At 49.5% G+C, this 15671-nt stretch overlaps 1 long non-coding RNA gene and 1 pseudogene across 2 annotated transcripts; both read right to left on the bottom strand.

Annotated features, from left to right (window-relative positions):
- Nucleotides 1-183: 183 nt before the first annotated feature.
- Nucleotides 184-564, bottom strand: LOC120670530. The gene is made up of 2 exons (XR_005673229.1): nucleotides 417-564; nucleotides 184-332 (listed from the first exon to the last, which is right to left on the bottom strand). It is a non-coding gene; the product is annotated as an uncharacterized LOC120670530 (long non-coding RNA).
- Nucleotides 565-7548: 6984 nt separating this feature from the next.
- Nucleotides 7549-10280, bottom strand: LOC120669628 (annotated as a pseudogene). Its single transcript, XR_005672725.1, has 8 exons — nucleotides 10070-10280; nucleotides 9921-9993; nucleotides 9274-9394; nucleotides 9048-9185; nucleotides 8665-8781; nucleotides 8503-8571; nucleotides 8313-8408; nucleotides 7549-7969 (listed from the first exon to the last, which is right to left on the bottom strand). The product of XR_005672725.1 is annotated as an ATP-dependent Clp protease proteolytic subunit-related protein 2, chloroplastic-like (transcript).
- Between the last annotated feature and the right edge of the window lie 5391 nt (nucleotides 10281-15671).

The raw sequence follows: 15671 nt of genomic DNA, 5'->3' as shown, positions 1-15671 counted from the left end.
ATGCAAATTAACAGAAAATGATGTGTACATATGGAAAAATTGAAAATTTTGGCAAAATTTCCCCTGATTATGTGTATATTGACAGTTTATAATGCATAACATATATATAACTCCACAAAACAATGACAAATACACCATTTAACACATAACTCATGTCCAAAGTCCACACATACAACGTAATACATCCAAAGTCCATTACAATTATTACACATAACTCATGTCCAAAGTCCACACATAGAACGCAATACATCCAAAGTCCATTAGAATTATTACAATCCAAAGATACAAAAGAGGCAAAGGCATAGTCCAGAATAATCCATGTAGCATATTCTCTGCATTTAAATATTTATGTGAAATAAATTAAATAAGTAGAGGAAGCAAAACGTATAGATAATTTCTGTTGATAGGATAAGTACCTGCATTCTTCAGTCCTCAAATCTCTCTCCCGGTGGTCCCTCATACGGCTCGTCTGTTGGTGGCAAATACACGTACGTAGGTGGGTGATGTTGCAACTGTGGAGCTCCATATGGTAGGTAGCCGTGATAATCCAAATAAGGCAATGCTTTCTCGGGCAGATTGGTCCCTCAGCAGCTTTTCTCGGGCCCTTGCTTTAGCTCTAGCCTTGTTCCTGTCCAACTGCTCACTAAAGAAGGCCTTAACTTCGGCTGGAACCGAAGGGCAGTCCTTCACATCTTTCCCCCTATATGCCAAATGCTCTTTGAACCTTGTTGCTCCTCCCCCACTCTTCTCCTCCCTGCAATACTTGCATTTGAAACCACCCCTGATCTTTTGGCCATGCTCCCACACTAGGTCTGGCATTGTCCTACAATTACAGAAAAATAGTAAGGTGTAAGTTCATGAATAACACATGAAGTAGCAACTCATGTTCTTTTTGATGAATACCTACTAACAACCCATGAATATCACATAAACTAACAATTCATTAAAACTACCAATTCATACATTGAGACTAACATGAAAAAAGTCATACATATCAACTAACTGATTTTTTCTATGCTTTCTATGTCACTTGGTCTCTAGAATCTCAAATCAACTAACTTAGATCGACATCAACAAGCATCAACATAAAAAAAACCTTCTCATACCTTAGTTCCCGGAGCCGAGGCGAAATCCGGTCGGTTTCACCGGTTTTCCGCCGAAACCGCACCGAAATCCGCCCGGATTACGGATCCATTCCGACAGCGTCTCCAGGGAACGGTATCCGCTACACCCCGCCCGGATTTCGCCGCCTTTCCGCCGAAATTTCGGTGCGGGGAGGCGAAAATCGCCGCCGGCGGCGGAGGGGACCAGAGAGGAGACCGTGGTGGGGAAAAAAGAGCTCGGGCGACCGTCACCCCTCACGCTGACGAGCAGATAAGGTATACCTTGTTAACGGGTTAACGGGTCCACTCATCGTTAACGGGTCCGAACTCATTTAGTGATTTTAACCAATCAAATCAACTTATATTTGAACGATTTCAAGTGATAGTCGCTCAAAAATGCACCTAGTTTTTTATCATAATTTTTTCATATTTTTTTTACAAATTTTTTTAAATTTTTGAATTTCGAAACGAAATTCACCGAAAAGTAGCGAAATTTCTCTTCCCGGTAACTAGCGGAAACGGAATTTTTTCCGGAATTTCGCCGAAATTCCGTCGAAATTGTGAACCTTGGGAGGAGCTGCTGATGAGGCCGGGCCTCCATCCATGCATCGAGCTAGCCTAGAGAGAGAGGGAGATGCAATTGCAGGAAGAGGTAGAGAGAGATGTGACGTGTGATGCGATGTGTGTGGGTGTGATATGTGTGATGTGAGAGATAGAGGCGAGGGGGTAGAGAGAGAGAGGGGGAGGGAGTGCGTGGGCGGTGTGCGTGGTGGTGGTCAGGGGCCTCAGGGTCACACGTGCACCTGGCGCCTTTTCGAGGCAGCAACAGTTGGGAAGGTATGGCGCGCAACAGCTATAGAGAGAGAGAGCAGCAGCAGCAGCTGGGGATGGGATGGGACGGCCAAAAGACGGGAGCGCGCAGGCGCTGGCGCTGGCGAGCCTCGCGCTGCCACTGCACGCGCGCGGTGCGTCGTGTTGCCGTGGCGCGCGGCCGGCCGGGGGCGGGCGGCCATGCGTGCGCAGCGCAGCGCATGCATGCCGCGCCCGCACCCGAGCCGAGGATGGCCGGCAGTGGCGGTGGCAGTGCCACTCGCGGGCGGGCGAGGCGAGACCCACCCCTCGTCCTCATCGTCACGGTCGTCGTCGTTATAAAATTCTAGAGCAACGACACAGTCACACAATGCTCGATCGGGGACCAGGGTTGCGTGACGGTGTCTGTGTCGGAGAGGTTTCATTCAACAACACTTTCAATCCATCATCTCCAATTCTCCATAGCAGAGAGAGGCCTGCTAGTAGTACCAGTTCTCTTACTATTTCGTGTCACCTATTTGCAACCACTACACCAAATTACTACCGAATTTCCATGCTGTTCGGCTAGGTTTTCTTCAAGGATCGTCATGGCTCTGGACCGCGTTCGGCAGGCTGCAGCTGGAGTGGTGTGAGAGAAAAATACTGTTACCTAGCTGGAGGCTGGAGTGGTGTGAGAGGAAATTACTGTAGGGCTGGAGTCCTACCCACCAGCCGAACACGGTTTGAGGGGGGGGGGGGGCCTATACAGTGTGGTGTGCATGCAGACCGACTCAATTGCTACCTTGCACGCTTCATTCATTCGCCCGTTGACACGGTTACGCGTGGTGACCGCACGTTGAATTTTCCAGGGCATATCCGTATGGGACTAGCCAAGGAACCCTTCTCTTCTCTTCTTTTTTTCTCCTAAAAAAAGAGAAGAGAATCAGACTCAGGAGTCGTTTGATCCCCGACGACTATACTCCCTCCGTTCCAAAATAAATAAATGCTCATATCGTATTTTGAAAAGTCAACAAATTTTAAGTTTGACTGTATATATAAAAAATAATATTAATATTTGTGTCTCTAAATAAGTTTGTCATGAAAATATATGATGTGATTAATTTAATGATATTTGTTTAGTATTATAATTGTTAATATTGTTTTAATATATATTTGGTCAAACTTTAAAGTGTTTGATTTCTCGAAGTGCGAAATGTGCATTTATTTTGGGACGGAGAGAGTACATACCTGCAGCTATGCTGATGTAAAATACTAGCTCTAAGAAGACTATGCGAGCTGACCTGATGCAAACAGACAACAAGCACAATTATATAGATATATAGTTATATACATAAAGTCAGGTGTCCTCGAAGGTTTACTAGTAGTCGGTCCGACCCAATGGAATACAAGTTTATACTACACTTTGCCAGGCGTTGATACTACAGGACTAATTCCATCGACCATGCACACTTTGATCCGATCAAACGGTACTTCATTGTAACTCACGCCCAGGTAACGTATCTGACAGCAAAACCCAAAAATCTTTCTGCTGTGCTGATATAAAAAAGTACAACAGATTGTCTCTTCTCGTGCATTCTGATGCCCTATTTGGGAGGGCTTCTTGGGCGGCCTCTTGCCCGGTTCCAGGCGAAGCCCTCCCAAACGAATGTTTTTGCAGCAGCTTCATGGATGGAGCTGCATCTGGAGCCAGCGCCGGCTTCCACAGAGGAGGTGAAGCCACGAAAACGTGGCTTCGGGCGGCTCCTCCATCAGGCCTGCGGTCCAAGACCATCTTGCCCCCCACCGTGCGCGCTGCGCCTCTTCGCGCACGGAGCCTCCTCGCGGCGACCGGACGGGGCAGTGCGGGAGGCCGGCTGGCGGCGGGAGCTCGCGGCACGGCAGAGCGGGAGGCCGGCCGACGGCGGGAAGTCACAACAAGGCAAGGCGGGCTCTCGCACCCTGGGAGGCCGTCCGGCGGCGGGAGCTCGCGGCAAGGCGGGGCGGAAGGCCGTCCGGCGGCGGGGCAGGTCGAGGCAGGAGGCGAGCCGGTGGCGGGAGGTGGAGGTGCGGGTGGAGGCCGGCGCCGGCGGGAGGAGGCGGCGCGGGCAGAGGCCGCCGCCGCCAGCGGGAGGAGGAGCCGCGCTCGAGGCCACCGGCGGCGAGAGGAGTAGTCGCGCCCGAGGCCACCTGCGGCGGGAGGAGGCGGCACGGGATGGTGCTGCCGCCAGCGGGAGGTGGGCGGAGGCACGAGGCGAGGTGGATGGAAGCGCAAGAATGGAGGAACGAAAACAAAACAAAAAAGAAAGTGAGAAACAATAAAAAAATAGCTAAGGGCATATTAGACATTTGACATCTTCAATTCATTTATGAAAATAGAGTGAAGCCGTTTTGCCAAACGTTCTCCAAAATGGCTCCAGCTCCACCAGAAAAAACACTCCACCAGATGAGCCGAAGCCGGAGCTGTTTTTAGAGAAGTCGGAGCTCTGCCAAACAAACCCTCAATTCCATCCAAAAGATGAACACTAGCTAGCTAGTTACTCTCCCAAAAAGAGAAGAAGACGGTGAATCGAACAACGACCAGGTCGGTCTGTCAGCGATCGATGACCATGTGCGATGCGATCCCAGAGGAGAGATCTGGTCCGACATAGATAGATCTCCCCCTGCCCTCTCTCTCTCTCCCCGCATGCGAGTGCTCGATCAACCTCTGACTGCTGAAGGAGGAGGGGGTACCTGTAACCAGTCACTGCCTGATGACTCGCCACGCCACGCCATGGCCGCGACCGCGAGCAGCGACGGCGACGTCTGCTTCCTTTCGCTCTCACCCCCCGGCCCGCCCGGCCGGTCGATCCACGTCGTCGTCGGCCGGTCGGTCCATGCACATGTCCGACAAGATGGTTACAGTATAAATTTCCCGGGTCCCTTTCACCTTTACGTAGGCGTACTTGGTAGCAGCAGCAGTATTTCAAACACCCGGCCGAGAGCTCATCCATCGATACGTCGTCGTCGTACGTGTACGTCCGTTCCACGCCGGTGTGGATGGATCGGTCAACGACTATGCACTGCGCTGGCAGCAGGCGCACGACGGCTACACTGCCGGTCCCCTGACAGATGAAGTGTCAGAACTCATCAGAACGTCAGTCGTCGTAGCAGATCGATCGTCGATCTGACGATCTCTGAAGGAGAAGAAAAAGACGTACTGAAAAGAATGTTGCTGTCAGTGCTTAGGGGTTGTTTAGTTCAAAAAAAAAATTCATACAGTATCCGTCACATCAAATCTTTAAACACATATATGAAGTATTAAATATAGTTAAAAAATAACTAATTATATAATTTAACTGATTACGACGAGATGAATCTTTTAAAAATAATTAGTTCATAATTAGACATTAATTGTCAAATAACAACGAAATGTGCTACAGTACCAAAACCCAAACTTTTTCACCAACTAAACACCCCTTAGCTAGAGAGCTCCTGTGTACTCGTACTGGTACGTACTTCGGCGTCGTGTACACAGACGTCATACGTGCTGCGGCTCGTGCGTGTACACAAGTGCTGAAAACGAGGGCGCAGGGATCAGATTCAGATCAGTTCCTCGATCGGCAGCAAAAGTGTCTTGACCGCGCGACCAACCTCACGAGATCGAGTAGTCCCGTACGAACTCCCTTCTTGCACAAACTCAAACGCATTCCGAAACTTTTGTTCGGCACATGTGAAATTTTTAGGGATTCAATTAGGAAGAGAGACAGTTCGATCAGTTCCAAACAACAGTGCAGCGCAGTGCAGTACTTGTCATCACTTGCCTGCAAGTAACCTATGGTAATTTTGTCTGTCCCAGAGTTTTCCTTTTATTTTGTGCGCGTATCTCTGAACGAACACGCACTGCGTACAAGTTCTGTGGCGTGTTCTCGCTCTACAGGCAGCTGGCTTCTTGTCTGAACTGACAGGGGTCGATTGGATGGTTACCATTAACCCCGGCCCCCTCTCGGTAAGTTAGGGAGCGCTAAGAATATTTGCGAGCAGGATTGTTCCCTCCTCGTTATGTGAGTCTGACTAATGGTGGCACACACGAGGACAAGGATGGGAATGAATAAGAAATCCAAAGCTGGAAAGAGGGTGTCTAGCAGCACAGTTGCAGAGAAGCCAAGCTATGGTGATAGAGGCAGCAGCACTAGTACATCCTAGGACTGAGAGAGCCATCACTTTGCACTGCAAGGGCAAGTGAGTTGAGGTTATTGCCATGCATCCATCTCCTCTTTCTCTCGGAGCTGTCTGCATGCAGGTAGTGCAGGCAGGAGTGGCTCAAGGCTGGTTCTTTCTTGCTTGTGTCTGTCTGCATATGATATGAATCATATGAGAGAGAGAGAGAGAGAAGAGCATCAGTGGTCAGTGCATGCATGCCCTGCAGGCCTCTTCTCCCAACCACTCTGATGAATGATGATGTTGACCGTCGCTGGGGCCCGTCTCCAAATGGCCTTCTTCTTTTCGTGAAGTGTGCAAAGGTAAACCCATGGCCATGGGTTGCTTTCTTGAAGTTGGTGCGGCGAAAAGGCCCTACCTGGGTGTCATTATCCGCTAACAAACTGTGCGCTTATCCGCTCCTGCGCTCTGGCCGGTCGGCTGCACAGGCAGATGCGGACACGCACGGCCGCTGCGATTCAGCCGGGATCGGAGGCCAAGGGTTTTGTTCCTGTAACCAAACCACTCTTTACTCGCATGCAGGAACTGATGGGGCTGGATGATCCGATCCCATCATCCCAATTCCAGTTCCAGTTCCAGTTCCAGTGCTACACTGGAATGAGTAGTTCGTGCGATGATGCCGGAAACAGGGAGACGGTGGGATGCCATGCCACTGTACCAATTTGGTGGGTGATGACAACGGCCAGGAGATGGAGTCATGTCTGTTGGACTGTCAATTCTGGAGTGGTTGCACACCCTCATCTGCGGTTTCGTCAACAGTATGTCAGTATGTGGCATCGATCTGTGCAGCCATGTCAAAACACAAGAGGAGTGGTGAGTGCAATGTGCTGGTGCATTTGGACTGGCAGGTACACATTCTTTGCCTAACAATCGGCATCCTTCTCAGGGCATCAGCTTCTTCTCTGAAGAAACATTCTGCACGTTTATGCACAGTATGTAAGGTGGCCGGTCACCACCATTGAAAGCTACCTCTTCTCCCAACAGTCGGTCGGTCACATTGACATGAAGAATACAGCAAACATGGGCACCTGATCTCATTATTGAAAGCTAACATACAGCCTGGAAAACATGGGCAATTGGGCACCTGATGGTACAGAAAAGTAGCGCACGATGCGCCTAGAGGCTAGTGCCCAGTAGTCTTTTTCTTTGCTCTGCAGCTCACTAAAAGATGATACTACTCCCTCCTTCCCCGTTTATAAGGCATGGTGGAACATGACACGGTCTTCTAAACAACACTTTGACCATTTATTTATCATATATTATATCACTTTTGATTATAAACTTATAATCATTGTAAAATATATTTGATTATGAATCCAATCATATGAAATTTGCATTATAAAAATAAAAATTTAATAGTCAAATTATTGGTCAAAGATGACAAGATTTGAATCTTGATATACGTGTATGCCTTATAAACAGGGAAGGAGGGAGTAGCAGTTAGCAAAAGCACACTAGGTACTGGCGAGCAGCAGATTCAGTATAAGCTTTGTGGAAAATTTGGACAGTACATTCCTCTTCAAATAGAAGGTTCTCGGGAAAAAGTAGAGCGCATGCTGCGTCCGACACATATAATGAAATGGAAGAATAGGTGCTACATTCCACTTCAGCCAGCATGCCTGCCTATCTTGCTAACTAGTAAATCCTAGAGTTCCGTAAACTGAAGTTCGGGGTAATGCAATCCAACACAGTACATAGATCTGATGCTAGTAACATAGAATCTAGGAGTATTAGCCAAGTCCCAGATTTCGCATGTCCTTCCTTTGAGCAGTGGAGCCCTCTTTCTTGATCCGAGAAGGCCTGACAATGCGGTCAATAACCCCGTATTCAAGAGCCCCTTCAGCATCAAAGCGCTTGACCCTAGACAAGTCCTCGTGAATCTGCAAAGGAGTAAATACTTGAGATCAATGGGACCCTTGGGATTGAAATTGCTGATACAATCTTATCAAATCACAAGTGAAAAGATTGAAAATAAAATCATCTATGGGATATTTTTAAAAGAATCAGAACATGGTACAGTAGCATGTAACGTAATATGGCATTTTGATTCAGATTTTGGACTTCATTATGCAATACAAAAAAACAGAGCAATGCAAAACATAATGCACCACCAACTTGTACATGACACGACAAAAAAAAACTTGTTTAAGCACACATAATTGAATTATTAAAAGAAGATAATTAGAATTTAGAAAGAAGGTTCATGCAATGAGAACTCCTTGCCTTTTCGACAGAGTGACCTGTGTGCTCCGCGAGTTTGCCATACAGATAGTTCTTGATACGAATAAGCTCATTTGCTTCATTTTCAATATCATCAGCCTGTAGAGAAATATATATATATATATATATAATAATACTCTAAGATGCAGGCATCCAATAGTAAACCAATTGGCCTTCTGTTAAGATTATAAACCTGGCCTCGAGCAGCTCCAGCAGGTGACTGAAGTGAAATCCGGCATAGGGGCATACCAGTACGCGAACCCTGGGCAATACAGAAAGAACAGATATATGTACTATACTAAAGCATATTCGAGACAATAGGCTCCAAAAAGAAACCAATATTAACTAGTAATACCTTTTCACCAGCTGCAAGAATAAACCCTGCCAAGTTGAATGCAAATCCCAAGCAGTGTGTACCAATTGGACTCTTTAGGCTTAGCATGGTATCATATAGTGCCATACACGGAGTAAGCTGCAAAACCAGGGATGAGTTCAGATTAGAGTGTAGCATGAGTTGGTTTGAGGTAACCTCATTTTCATGGACTCTTTGATCAATTATTTTTAATATTTGAAACATAAAAAAACATGTACTTAGATTTTTCAAATTTTTGATGCTAGTGTTGCTTCCAAGTCACAGAATCATGGCCCAAAAATTTTTTCTCCCAAAAAGAATAACAATAATAACATAAAAGAAGACAGCCCAACATAAGTCCAAGCATGATGTTGTAATGTTCTTACATCTCCTCCTGGTCCATTAATGTATAGAAGAATCTTTTTTGTATTATCAATGCTGTCAAGGTACAGCATGCTTGCCAACACTTGGTTGCTGAATTCTTCATCTATATTGTCCCCAATGAAGATAATCCTTTCACGATACTGCACATGAAAAATTCAATCGTTATTGCGGTGGGCAAACAGAATTACATCAGCTCAAGGGAGCATGTAACTAGGTGTGAAGTATTACCAAAGCATTCCATATGTCAAGCCATTGCCAGGTTCCTTCACCAGGGGTTCTGTAAGGCACACGTGGAGTACCTATAGGCATCATCGAAATGCGGGCTCTGGTAGCCTTCTTGTTTGACAACCTATAAAGGGCAAATTAGTACACTCAAATGTCAATTGTGTCCAACAAACGACGCCAGAGTCATTCTGTTTTTCTTCAGCTACCTCAAGTGCCAACAAATCTATACAGTATCGCTTCTTATTCAAACAGTAAGATGGAAAAAAATCCTTGCTCTTTAACAGATGGATATCTCATCTTAAGTTGTAGATCTTATGAATATCCATCGCTCAAATGATACTTGAAAGGTCAGCCATGTCTACAGACTATGGTTACTTAATGTGATCGAAAGCATTGCTTGCAGACTAGCATAGGTACTTGCATTTCCATGTAAACTGCCACAGCCAGTAATGCACTATGACCAGAATTACAGCTAACCGAAATGGAGCAACAACAAACATTGCCAATGTGAGAGTATCAGACTAACAGTACAACATCCTAATCCCCTACCACGGCGTAAAATCTAATTTCTCAGAAACCTGGGCGGCTGGGCGCATGCCCCCAGCAAAGAAGGATCACGTGCCAACGCATACGGATCGGCGCACACTCACCCGAGAGAGATCCTCCGGTTGACGGTGGTGTAGAACCCCGCGCTGACATTCGGGCACGACGACTCCGACGAACCTGCTCAGCATCCCCAATCAAGCACGGAAGATAAATCCAGCACAAATTCCAGCAAGTTTCGTCAGCCCTCGCTCACCTAGCTTGGTCTGCGCCCTGAGCCCGACGAAGACCCGGAGGAACGGGAGGAGACGGCCAACCTGAGAGAGGATGTCTGGTTAGCGGCGGTGCGGGCGTGGAAGCAGGAGGAGTTCGCCGGCGCCGCCGGGGACAGCGCCATCGGAGCGGGCGGCGGAGTGGTCGGGGGGAAAGGCTAGAGCCTGGGTCGAGTCGAGTGTGTGACCCAAGTGGATAACGGGGGAGTGGGGACGAGGAGGCGTGCGTCAATATTCGTGCACCACATGATCCACGTGGATGATGTGGACGGATGAGATGAACTTGGGCTCGTGACGGCGTAGATTCCTCGCCTTTGGTGGAAGCTCTCATATCAAACGAGTTTGATCACTCTTCAGAGATGGAGAATCACGCATTGAACTTGGAACGCCCTTTGGTGGCGCAGCCGATGTTTGTTTTCCCATATCCATGTAATTCTTATGCTCATAAGTTATTAGGCCAATTTTAATGAAAATATTAAGATAGTGTTATGAGTATTAAATTTGTTGATACAATAGAAGGGAGAAGTAGAAGTGTCATAAAATATGAAAGGAGTGTCATCACCATGATACTTATCCGGCTCAATTACTTAATTTATAGTCTTGATAAATATACGATAATACTCTCCATTGGGACTAGCATAGGACACTCCATTCTTTCGCTCCGATATGTCAACGACTCAAGTACAATCGGATTTGTTTTTATTTTGGATGGAGTATTTGCTTGAATTGCACCGTACCCCCTCCAAAGTTCTGTTATTTACATGCAGGCATACTAGTGTAGCTCAGTGCTTCAACGGAAATCACGGCAAAACTTCAGAATTTACTGTGCAAAGAAACTGCAACATATTCTACAAAAGTTCTCTATTGTTTCACGAGTTACCAGCTTACAAGTTTTTTTCTGAGAAAACGGGTTGTGTTTTTGCACGTGATCTGTGGAATAATTCTCTGTACGGAAAACTTGCGTGATCAAGTTTGGTTTTCTCTACGGAGGAAAATATTTCACGCGCACGTGGCCAGCTGCCCAACCACCCAGAGCAGTTAGGCCCTGTTTGGTTCCCATAAATCACTTGACTTATAAATCAAGTGACTTAAAACAAGTGATTTATAAATCATCTCTGTTTGGTTGTAAGTGACTTATAAGTCAAGCTCTTTTACCCGTCGCCCTCCCTCTCCCCCCTTCTCTCTCCTCCCTTCTCCTCCTCCCCATTCTCCAGGCCGGCACCCCGAGCAGGATGGCGCCGGGGAGCTCCGCGCCGCCGCAGCCTCGGCCGGATCCGTGCTGCCCTGCTCCCTCCGGCGACGCGCGGCGGGGAGGCGCGCGTGAGGCGGGGCTGCTCAGGCCGGATCCGTGCCACCCTGCTCCCTCCGGCGACGCGCGGCGGGGAGACGCGCGTGAGGCGGGGTTGCTCAGATCCGGCGGCGAGCAGCTCACGCGGGAGGGCAGCGGCCGGCGGGGCACCTTCTTCGGCCCGCCGCGTCGGGCACGACATGGGCTGCGCACACCGCCGTGCCGGTGGCCACGCGGCTCCTCGCCCTCAGCGCTCCCCCGGCGCCGTCGTGCCCCGCCTCCCTCCCTCCACCTCGACCTCGACCTCCTCATCCCTCGGCGCTCCACCTCGACCTCGACACCTTCCTCCGTCGAAGCTGCTGCGGGCGATGGGGACGACGCGGCGGCGAGATCCGGGAGGCGGAGGCGACGCCGTGGAGGCCATGGTAGCGGAGGGCGAGGCGGAGCAAATGCCCCCCATGGCGGCGTGGCTCACCGCAAGACGGGGGCCCTCCTCCCTGTCCCCTCCCTCGGTGGCCATGGCGGCGAGGCGACGGAGGCCCGCGCGGCCAGCGCCCGCGCGACGTGGCGGAGGTGCCCGGTGCCTCCTCGCCGCGCCCCTCCGCGCCCTCCCTCCCTCCGCGGCCTGGTGGCGGCGCCGGGCCAGCAGGGCGGCGGTGAGCACCTGCCGCGGCGCCGGGCCAGCAAGGCGGCGGCGAGCACCAGCCTCGAGCTCGAGCTATGGCGGTGGGGAAGTGGGAAAACGGGGGAGAGGGCCAGCAGTGGTGGCGGGCGAGGTGCAGTCGCGCGCCGCGCCCGCGGCGACGGCGAAGTCTGCGTGGCGGCGGGCGCTTCGGCAGGGGGTGGGGAGATAGGGTTGGCCGTGGGCCCCACGCGGAAAAAGGTGTGGGCCCCATACGAAAAGTGGTGAGTTATAAGTTTTAAGTTGGGGTGGAGCAACTTATTACTTATAAGTTGGGGTGATTTATAAGCTAGGGATGTTTGGCAAAATAAGTTATTTTTTACACTTTTTGACTTATAAGTTGGTAACTTATTTGGAATCGAACAGGGCCTTAGTCTCCATTTACATAAAAATACTTATGTCAGAGTGCATCTATAAAGTACCTTTTGGGTAAGAAATTTAAATCCAAAAGCCAATATGGTAGATTATTGTACCTATGAAGTACAATATTTCGAAACACGTCATCTTACCACATTTCTAGCATTTACCTAGAAAATAGTTTCAATCCAAATCGATTACTAACACTTCGGCTAGAAAAATAGCTTCTATCTAAAAGTAATCCTAAAATCTCAATTCACCACCCGAGCAATCAAATCATCCCAATTCCAGTTTAGACAGCCATATTATTTAGATCTGGAGTAAGGTGAGCAAGAAATATTAACTAGATTGATTCATAGCAATATGTGTGGAAAATAGTTTCTAATATGCAGGAGAGTTGCGCATCTTTGTATTAAGATGAAAGTAAATTATCAGGTGCAAACTAACCTCTTCGTGCTCTTCGTGTAACCGTGCAAACTTCTAATCTGAGCAATAGGATCAACATACGGCAGATACGATGAAATAGTTACAAAACAACCAGAACACGCAGGCTTAAGCGCTCACGTGAAAGCTATTACACCATAATGGCGCAAGGGAGGAATAAGAACAGTGTACCCAAATGGGCCAACCCCAATGTGTGTGGAGAATAGTGTACCCAAATGGGCCAACCCTTATGTGTATGGACAGTGGCGGGCCCAGAATTTAGAAGGTGGGTGTTCAAAATTTGAAGTAGTACTATTTTTTTTTAAAACAGCTCAAACCACAAACTAGTAGTATATAATCGAGTAGCGATAACACAGATGATTAGACCTACAAATTACAAGCAATCGTGACTTTTTCAATGATTTCGTAAATTTCAATGACAATGTTCACAAAATCTGACCCAATTTTCACTAACCTTCAAGTTTAAGGGTTCGATTGCTGGCATTGCCTTGCTTGCTGCTTGCTGCTCGCTGCTCGCGCTACTCAGTACTGGCGCAGTGGCGTGGTGCTGCTCCCTGGTCGCCGGCGAGTCGAGCGCCGCTGCGGAGCCCCTGCAGCCGAGCGCCTCCGCCGAGTCAAGCGAGAGCCGCCGCGCCGGCCTGCCGCCGTCGCCGTGTCGAGCGCCGCCACGCCGGCCCGCCGCCGTCGCCCTGTCCTGTCGAGCGCCGCCGGAGCCTACCTAGCGCTAGGGTTCAGGGAGATTGAAGGGCGATTGGAGGGCAGGCTGGGGGATGGGGTGCAGGGCTGCGGGGGTGTGGGCCGCAGGTGCAGGAGGGGTGGGGCCTCCTATACATCTTGTGGAAGGTAGATAAGCTATTCATCTTTAAAGCCCATTTACCCCAATTAACTGCTGCAAATATGTTCAACATTTTGATAGGATTAACTCAACATTTTTCGTAAACAGGTTCAACATTTGACATCAAAATATTGAACATGTACAAATGAATGTTGAAATTGGAAGCATGAAAATGTTGAAATGCTGAATTCGAAATGTTGAACGTGACTGAGGCATCTTCTCCGGCGAGGCGGCAGCGCGGAGCGCGTGGGATGGCGCCGCGACGTGCTGGCCGGCGGCGGGCAGCAAGAGGCGAGTAGCAGGAGGCGACGGCGGGCAGCAGCAGGCGAGCAGCAAGAGGCGGCGGCAGCGGCGGGCAGCAGCAGGCGAGCAGCAGCAGAAGGAGGCGGCGGCGGGGCAGCAAGATGCGAGCAGCAGGAGGAGGAGGAGGCGGCGGCGGGGCAACAGGCGAACAGCAGGAGGCGGCGGCAGCGGTAGGCAGCAACAGGCGAACAGCAGGAGGCGGCGGCAGCGGTAGGCAGCAGCAGGCGAGCAGCGGCAGAAGGAAGCGGCGGCGGCGGGGCAACAAGATGCGAGCAGCAGCAGGAGGAGGAGGAGGCGGCGGCGGGGCAGCAGGATGCGAGCAGCAGGGAGGCGGCGGCGGCGGGCAGCAAGAGGCGGAGGGGTGCGTAGCAGGAGGCGGGCAAGGGCGCGCAGCAGGCGGACGCCGCTGGAGGCGCTCGGCGGAGGAAGGAGCCGAGCACGAGGAGGGGAGAAGAAGGAGATCGTACAGCTCCCGTGGCCCGCACGAATCTCAAACATTAGAAGATTCAACCTCTTTCTACCTTCCGGAAGATGGATAGGATTTGCGAGGAGGGGTGGGGGAACATGGGCCGCTTGTTGGGATGGGGTTTAGGGGGACGTGGCCATTTAGACTATTATGCTGTTTCTTTTTTATTTTTCCTTCACATACATGATAAATACTACATTCACAAAAATTTGTTGCAAAAAAATAATGGGTATTCAACTGAATACCCTTGATACATGCTGGGCCCGCCCCTGTGTATGGAGAATAGTTTTTACGCACATTTAAATCGAACCGACAAAGAATCAACAAAGATCAAGGAAAAAAAATCAACACAAGTCACAAACAATCTGATAAGAAACAACTAGACAAGAAACACGTTTTGGAATTTGGACCTTAGAATTTGAAGTGACGAATTATAGCTCAGAACGAATCAGACCGATAAAGAGGCTGCATTTTTTTTTGTCCATGATGCCTATGAGGCCACGCTCATATAGTTTATATGCAACCAAAAAAGAGAGAATATTTGGCAGCAGCAATACCCCCCGCCGCTGGCAGAATCCACTGCTGGTGGACGCAGGTTCGGGAGGAAGAGTTCGCTGTCGCGCCCTATCAGATCGGAGAAGGAGAGGCCCTCCTCTTACCGGTGTGGGGTCGGACGAGAGCTAGTGTATCACTTGGTGGCGACGCATGTGGAGGTCCGCAACCGTGGGCGATCCCTTTCCAGCGTCCCCGGGAGGAAGGAAACGCTCGCAGCCCGTTGACGCCAAACTTGCAGCTGCTGTCAGGTAGGATCTGGGGGCGGGGCGCGCTTGTTCCTGTGTCGTCCTCGAGGCGCGCTCCAGCCACTACTCGCCGTCGTCCGCGCATGAATGAAAGCAACGCCGGGCGTAATCCACGTCAACGAAAATCTGAGCTGGATGTGAGGGAATAGGAGAGAGAATAGACCCGGCTGCTGGTGAAATGCCAGCCTGAGTCATAAGAATCAGAAAACCCGACAGCCTTTTGCTCTCAGCTAATTGCCAAACAGATATTAATTGTGTATATCTTTAATCCAACCATTTAGAATCGAAAATCTGAGTTGGATGTGGCAATCGTTGAGTCCTGGTGTGCGCTTCTTTCTCCCATGTAACACACTGTAAACTCTTTTTTCCCCCTTTGTACCCCTAATTGTTGTATAACCAGGCTTCCAGAGC

The sequence above is a fragment of the Panicum virgatum genome, chromosome 4N (genome assembly GCF_016808335.1).
Source record: "Panicum virgatum strain AP13 chromosome 4N, P.virgatum_v5, whole genome shotgun sequence".
NCBI lineage: Eukaryota > Viridiplantae > Streptophyta > Magnoliopsida > Poales > Poaceae > Panicum > Panicum virgatum.
Note: the sequence above shows the minus strand (reverse complement) of the source record. Positions and strands in the feature narration are given on the sequence as shown.